This window comes from Gracilinanus agilis, chromosome 4 (assembly GCF_016433145.1).
Source record: "Gracilinanus agilis isolate LMUSP501 chromosome 4, AgileGrace, whole genome shotgun sequence".
NCBI lineage: Eukaryota > Metazoa > Chordata > Mammalia > Didelphimorphia > Didelphidae > Gracilinanus > Gracilinanus agilis.
The window spans coordinates 428,821,442-428,829,734 of record NC_058133.1 but is presented as its reverse complement, the minus strand read 5'-3'; positions in this window follow the sequence as shown (position 1 = coordinate 428,829,734).

Sequence of the window (8,293 nt, the reverse complement as noted above, 5' to 3'; positions counted from 1 at the left end):
TATATATGGAGAGAGAGAGAGAGAGAGAGAGAGAGAGAGATGCAATATGTGTCTTTTTTTATGGCATGAGGAATGTGGAAATACATGTTGCATGACAGTACTGGTATAACCAATATTAGATTACTTACAGTCTTGGGGAGGGAGGAGTGGAAAAAGGGAGGGAGAGAATCTGAATTGCTAAATGTCAGATAACAATTGCCAAAAATTGTTTCTACATGTCATTGGAAAAAAAAGTCATAGATTGGAATGTCACTTCACATATTAGCTCTGCGACCATGAGCTAATCAGCCTGTATTGTACATATTACTCAGGGTTTTGGTTTCTTCATTTGTAAAATGACAGGTCTGGATTTGATGGCTTTTATGGTCCCTCACAGCTCTAAATCTATGATCTTATTATCTGACAAGTTAAATGACAAAATAGCTGAATAAGATTTCAAGGCAACCAAGGAGAGTCCTCACAAGGTAATATATTTCCTTCTGCCACATAAGTTGTCCAACAAGTAATTGGTATAAGAACATAGAGAAGGGAAAAGGTACTTGAGTTTAGTAACAGCTTTACAGGGAAAGTTATATCTGAGCTGGATTTTAAGGGCTTCTATCTTTGAGGTAGACAGAAGGAAGGAAGAAATTCTTTAGAAATGGTTGGGAATGATACAGAAAAGCAAAGAGTATGTTCAGAGGGCAACGACTAACCAAATTTGGATGAGATAGAGAGCTTGTGGGGGAATATAGAGAGATAAGGATGGAACAATAAATTGAAGCTATTTTATAGAAGACCTTGAATTTCAAGTTAATGAATTTGGACTTCTCTTTGTAGTCAATAAGAAAACTTGGAAAGTTTTTGAGCAGGGGACTGACATGAGGCCTTGTGAAATACTGAAAATTCAATCAATTAGCATTTATCAAATACTTATATGAGCCAGAATCCTAAGCTTAAGTTTAGAAGATCTGGGTTCATGTCCTACCAATCAAATGACTGGCTAACTCACTCATTTTATCTGAAATCTCAACCAATTTCTCTTGGTTCTGCTCTTAGGGATCAATCAAATGAGACATTCAAAAATGTGAAGGCTACTATTATGGTTGCCTCTAAGTCACCTCTCTTGAGGATTCATTCTTTAAATCACCATATGGAATATTTGTGAATTACCTCTTAAGCAAGTGTTCATATGCCAGATCTTCCATGTCTTCCTTAAAAGGTAGCATCCTATTTTGGCATGGCAATGTCTATCTGTCATCTTTGCTGCCATAGAGACTGAAGCTGGTGGATCTCCTGAATTCGGGAGTTCTGATTTGCAAGAGGACTTAGACAATTAGGGTTGCAATAGCTTTGGTTATTGGTTTTCCATATATTCTGATACCAATATGCTTGGAGGGAAGAGTAGAAAGCTTGTTAAAGAGAGGCACTACAGATCAGAAACAGAGAAGGTCAAAGCTTCTATACTGATCTATACTTTCAAACTTGCAAATATTATTCCCTTAAAAATCAGGAAATGTGATCACATCTATTCACTTGTACCCAGGAGTTACTTATTTATGGCACTATACTGTCAGGTCATTTAAATGGTGATTCTGGCCCTGTGAGATGCTGCTCTACATCCAGCCTGTATGAGATAGGAAGACTCAGACTTAGGTGAAAAAATGGCATCCACAACTGACTACAATTTTGCTTTCCCAAGTGGAATATAAGGTCCTTGAAGATTGAAACTATCTATATTTTATTCATGTGCCCTATGGAACTTAGCACAGTGTATAACAGCTAGCAGATACCCAATAAATACTAACTAATTGGTGGATAATTGAAGCCTCATATTTTGCAGATGTCCCATTGAACAATCATCATTATGTCCCCAATAGAGCACTATTTGTTGATACTGTCTAGTACTGTTATATATCTTGTATTTTCCATATTATGATGCTATACTAAAAGTTCCCAGATGTTATTTCAGATACTAGATATCAATGGGTTAAGACAGGATTAACAATGAGAAAAAGAAACCAAAACAGACATAAACAATAATATTCCAAGGCTCTCTCTACAGCAGAAGAAATGCCTAAAAAGTTACTGAAAAAAGAGATAGAACTTCATTTCAACAACAGTTTAAAATGTTAAACATTAGACATAAGTCTTTCATTAATAACAAGGGATGATATGAACCTAAGCTTGAAAATATTGCTCCCTTAAAATCAGGAAATGTAACCATACTAATTCACTGATGTCCATGTGTTACTTATTGTGTCTACATGGTATATTCATTTTAATGGCCTAAGAAGTAATTTCAGATACTAGGAAGACCACATGAGTAGCTATTTCCTGGAAGAACCACTGGGAGTTTTATAAATACCGCGCTACAATAATGCCTCTAAAGAACACACATTCCTTGATGTAACTAATGTATCTGAACTTTGAAGAGATTGGAGACAAGCCAGCTGGGACCTCTTACTCACTTATTATAAATATTCTAAATTCCTGAACCAGGCACACAAAAATACACATTCATTAATATTATGAATACCACTGCATAATGTTTTTTGCTATGGGGTCTCTGAATGGTAAGTATCATTGTAACAAAATCATAGGTTAAGAGTTGGATCAGAGTTTAGAGGCAGGAAGGAAACAAGCATTTAATAAATGCCTACTATGTATAAAACACTGTGCCAAAGGCTTTACAAATATTATCTCATTTGATCTATATAACAACCTAGGAAAAGCAGTCCTTTTATGACTCTCACTTTACATATGAGGAAACCAAGGCAAGCAGAGGTTAAGTGACTTACCTATTGCCCTATTTGAATCTGAATTTGAACTCAGATCTTCCTGGCTCCAGATCCAATACTCTATCCACTGTACCACTTAACTGCTTCAATGAACATCTCACATAAGATCATCTCACATAGTCTCTTCATTTCTACACTGAGAAGCCTAAAGAGATTTTGTAATTTGTGTAGGTGATACAAGTCAAAATATCCAAGCCAACATTTTACCATGCCATCTAACTACAAATCTGGTGCTCTTTCTAATATACCATATTGATACTCAATATGGGTTTAAATGCAGTCAATTGTCCCTAAATTTTGTTCCAAAGAATGGCCCAGGAGGTAACTGGGAGAAAAAAAAAACCTTGTAATTCCCAGTGCCCCCAAATCAACTGTCATAGTCAGAGGCAGAGTCCATAATTAGTCCTACCCCTCTCTCCAGCGGAAAACTGGGGTTTGTTCTTAAATAAAGACTTTAAGAACAGCAGTTCTATCTTTTTAATGTGAATGGCCTTATTCCTAAAAAGAATGCCATTCACTTTTTGTAAACTCCCCTTTCCTTTTTACTTTTTGTCATCATGAAAGATTAATAATTTGAAAAGAAAAGCAAGTTGCTACAGAACTTATCCATTTACCTAAAAAGACCTCCGACTATAGCATTTCCTTGAGGTTTAGTTAATGGTAAAAATATGAAACACTTGAACCATCTTAAAAACAATGTAGCAGGGCAGCTGGGTAGCTCAGTGGATTGAGAGCCAGGCCTAGAGACAGGAGGTCCTAGGTTCAAATCCGGCCTCAGCCACTTCCCAGCTGTGTGACCCTGGGCAAGTCACTTGACCCCCATTGCCTACCCTTACCAATCTTCCACCTATAAAGTCAATACACAGAAGTTAAGGGTTTAAAATAAAAAAAATTAAAAAAAAAACAATGTAGCAGTTTTCATAATTCAAGGGAAAATATGCATAGCTAGCATTCTGATAATTCAAAAATTGCAGAATGGATTGTCTTTCTCCTCACAAATCCCTGGAAATAAAAAGCATTTAAAAATTATTTAAGAAATAAAAATCTGGATGCAAAAACCTTTCTTCAAAAAGGCCCAAATTCTTGGGATGACAGTAGGAATTCTTGTTCTGACTTTGCTTAGCTTGAACTACAACAAATGAAAATTTATTTTTGTCTCTCTTCCTTTCTATCTATATTTTAACTTATCAGAACCAAGAGCCACATTGAAAGCCTATCAGGTCTGAAACAAGATTTTAAGAGACATTGACCCACTTACTGCATATACTACCTATGTTTCCCACAGGTATTTTTGCTGTTATTACGGGTGACTTTAATATACTACCTGTAGGGCAATCACAAGTCTATATGGAGATGCTAGAAAGCACATTGACTTCAGTTAATCCTCCCTCTAGTCATTTCTGTTTGATGAATGTCTACCTAAATCTTTCTGACCACCATTATGGCTCCCCATCATCGTGGCTGCCCACGTAAGATTCTGTTCAAGGCAATCATCTTGTTTATGTAGCACTAAGTTCCTCTTTTTTCTAAGAGTCCTTCCATTTTCGCATTTAGAATATTGTTTCTTCTCTATTGTCCTCCGTGTAGAATATAAACATGTGACTACATTTTGAAGGTCACTCAAAGAATTCCTTTGGCTTCATGTACAAATGACTGGATACATATCAAAGCATCAATCTGCCTCTAGCTTTTGAACACCCAGAGTTTTTTTTTTTCTTTAAGCTAATGTTCAGGAAGTGAAGGAAGAGGAGAATTGCTATAGGCAATGCTAAGCTAAAAACAGTAAAAATGTTATTTAACAGAAATCCAGTCATCTGGCTATCCAGTATTAATGAGTGCCTTCTGCATGTTTCGTCAGATAAAGCTCTGATTCATCTAACAGATGTACCATAAAAGCTCAAAGGTCAAAAATATGGCAAAGGAAATTTCTAAAAAAATTATAATAATGATAATAATCATACTCAGCTGAACTTTCCCCAAACTTCATCATTCTCCCGTCTTCACCCTCCCCTCTCCAACAGCCTCCCTTCCTGTCCCTGTTACTCTGGATATTAGCATATTGGGAAATAAACACTTTACGTTTTCTGACCTAAGCGGTTCCATTTGAAAAGCCAGCCAGACTGGATGTTTTAAAATGTTACCAAATGATTAAACACAAATCCTTAAATGAAGAGAGCTGGTTTTTATTAAATATCCCAGAGCAGCTCTGTCTGCCCACACTCATGCCCATGTCTGGCTGCTGGCTGATAAACGTTTTGGCTTTAAGATATTACTTATTAGCATGCCTGTATATTTCTACCTCACACAGTCACCCAAGGGTGATTGCTATCTGTTAATTGAATTCCGTGCCAGCAACTGTGTCTTTGTGTGCCTGCCATTATAATTCTGAGAAATGTAACTTCATTTCCTATTTACAAATAGCAGAAAAAAAATGAGTGTGTATTATTGGGCATTCACATATATGGGTGTATATGAATATATTTAGAAGCAGCCCCATTTAAAGCCACATTATATGAAACAAGGCCACATTTTAATCAGCCACATTGAACATTTGTCTACAGAAGGCTACATATACGGCCATTTGGTGTTTCTCTGGAAGGGAGGAGAACAGGATGAGTTTTTGAAATGGAAGCAGGCACTTTTATTTTCTGCCCAACAAATAGAATTGACATGGTGGAGAGAATCATCAGCCACAGAGTTATAAAACTGTCTGGAGGACTGTGTAGGAGAATCAGCTGTCATGCTTTGGTTAGCCCTCTTCTGATTTCAAAAAGTCTAAGTCTGAAATCAAGCCAAGCATTTTATGATCCTCCTCTGAAGAACTAAACCGCAAACCAAGTCGGGATGGCATCTTATTGAGTATCATATTAAACAAAAAAACTACATCTAATAGAAGGCTAAGTAGGAAAGGGCTAGAAAAAGTTGGGGTTTGGGGGGGAATTCCTTTTACAAGAATGATTTTGTTTTTTGTTTCTTTCTTTGATTCTTTAACATTTAACACAGAGCCTGGCACAGAGTAAGTGCTTAATAAATGCTGTTTATTGGATCAATTGATTAGCATTCAATTATCCTACTTCTGTCTTCTCTATCTGACCTGTGACAATTGTCAAAAGCTCTTAATTCCTGGCTTTCAAAGATGATAGTAATAATGCATATTTACATAGCATTTTAAAGATAGCAAGGCACTTTATAATCATGCTTTCATTTAACTCTTTCAACAATAACATCAAGTTGATCCTAGAGGTATTGCCTCCACTTTACAGATAAGGAAACCTAGACTCAGGAGATCAGTGACTAACTAGTTACCCCTTCATTAGTGTCAGAGGATGGTTTAATCCTCAGAAATGCCATAGAATGTAGATGCTATTATTATCATCACTTTACAAATGAGGAAAATGAGACAGAGATTGTGAGTAGCATAGGATCATATAGCTTATGAAAGTGTCCAAGGCTGGATTTGATTCCAAGTCTTCCTGACTTTATCCACAAAGCCATATTCCCTCACTGACTCAGAGGATCTGAGTTCAAATCCTGCCTATGCCAATTGCCACTTGTGTATCCTTAGGCAAGTCTCTCAATCTCTCTTTACCTGAGTTTCCTCACCTATCAAATGATAGATTTGGAATAGATGACTTGTAAGGTCCCTTCAAGCTCTAAGACTATGGTCTCATCATGAAATCATGAAATGTTAGAGTTTGAAGTGATCTTACAGATAGACCATCCAGTCTAGGAGTTCTTAATCCTTTATTTGTGATTGGACCCCTTTGACATTCTGGTGAAACATCTGGATGCCTTCTCAGAATAATGCTTTCTGATGCATAAAATAAAATAGAGGATTATAATGCAAATCAATTAAGTTGAAATACAATTATCAAAATATAGCTTAAAAAAAGCTTTATGTACGCTATATGAAGCATGCCTGATACTACAACCTCTTCATTTTACAAATGAGAAGAGAGAGAGAGAGAGAGAGGGAGAGAGAGAGAATGAATGAATGAATGAATGAATGAATGAATGACTTAGGCACAATGTAAGTGTTTTCCAGAAGCAGGTGTAAAGCCCAAATCTTCAACCATTGTGGACAAGGCAATTTCTAACTAAACCAAACCACGTCTCCCTTCTTGCAAAATGAAGCAATGCTCCATGCACACTAAGATACAACTCAGACTCTGCCATGTTAAAAACTTCAGATTCTCTCTTAGCTTAATAACATGCTACATAGTGAGGCTGGTCATTGTTAAAACAAACTTGTGAAGGACTGACTTCACTATCCTGGAAGAACTTTTCCAGGAATTGCCACATGGATTTCATAGACGTATACCAGAAATATTTCCATGCTTGTGAAAGACCTAGATAATAGCTTAGGGACTTGGAGATCTTCCCCCTTCCTTTTCTATGTCATTATAGAATGACTTGGACTTCAACATGCAAAATGTATAGCATGGATCCAAAATGAAGTTTCCAATTTGGAACTTATCAATTTAAATATTTAGGGCACTTCTCTCCATAGTAGCAAAGAAATGGACATTGAGGGGATACCCATCAACTGAGAAATGGCTAAACAAGTTGTGGCATACTGAGTCATAAGGACAAAGATTAAATTTTTAACGGAAAAATGTGTATGAAATCATGAAGGTCAAAATAAGCAGAACCAAGAAAATATTAAATACAGCAATAGAAATATTGTTTTAAAATTAACTAGAGTATGTCCATCTCCAGAGAAAGAACTGATAAATAAAAAGAAGGAAGGCATGGTTTTATATATATATTTTAATGATGCTTTCTTTAGTGTGGGAGGAGGAGGAAGGAGGGAGATACCAAAGAACTTTAATGTAACAAATAAATGTGGTGTTTTAAAAAAAAGAAATTATCATCTCATGAGATTAGGGGTTTTCATGAAGTTTCTAGGATATTACAGTGTTCTTAACTGGATTGAAATCATGACTTAAGTAGCTTCTTTCTGTCTCTAAAACTGGAGGTCATAAAGAAAAATAGTCCAAAGGAAAGCATTGTCATATGGGGTTTTTTTTGGTGTTTGTTTTGTTTTGTTCTATCTGCTTTCATAAAAATGTCATGAGATCTAGATATAAACACTCTCTCTAATGCATACTCCTTTTGCGAAGTTATTGGCAAATTATTTAAACTTTCTAGATCTGAGTTTCCTTTATAAAAATGGACATAGGAATGCTTATACTATCTACCTTATAAGTTGTTGTTTTCACTTTGTAAATTTCAAACCTCCTTATAAATGTTTTTTAAATTATTTTAAAGAGTTGGACATCCATAAAATTCAGTTCAATTCAATCAGAATTTCTCTATATTACAATAAAAAAGATAGAAAGAGAAATACATTTTTAAAAACCATAGTAATATAAAATACTTGGGGGTCCACCTGCCAAGGAACTATGTGATCACAACTATAAAACATTTTCACCCAAATAAAGTCAGATCTAAATAAATGGAAAAACATTATTTGCACATTAAAAAGCCAAGTCAAAACAACAAAAATTATA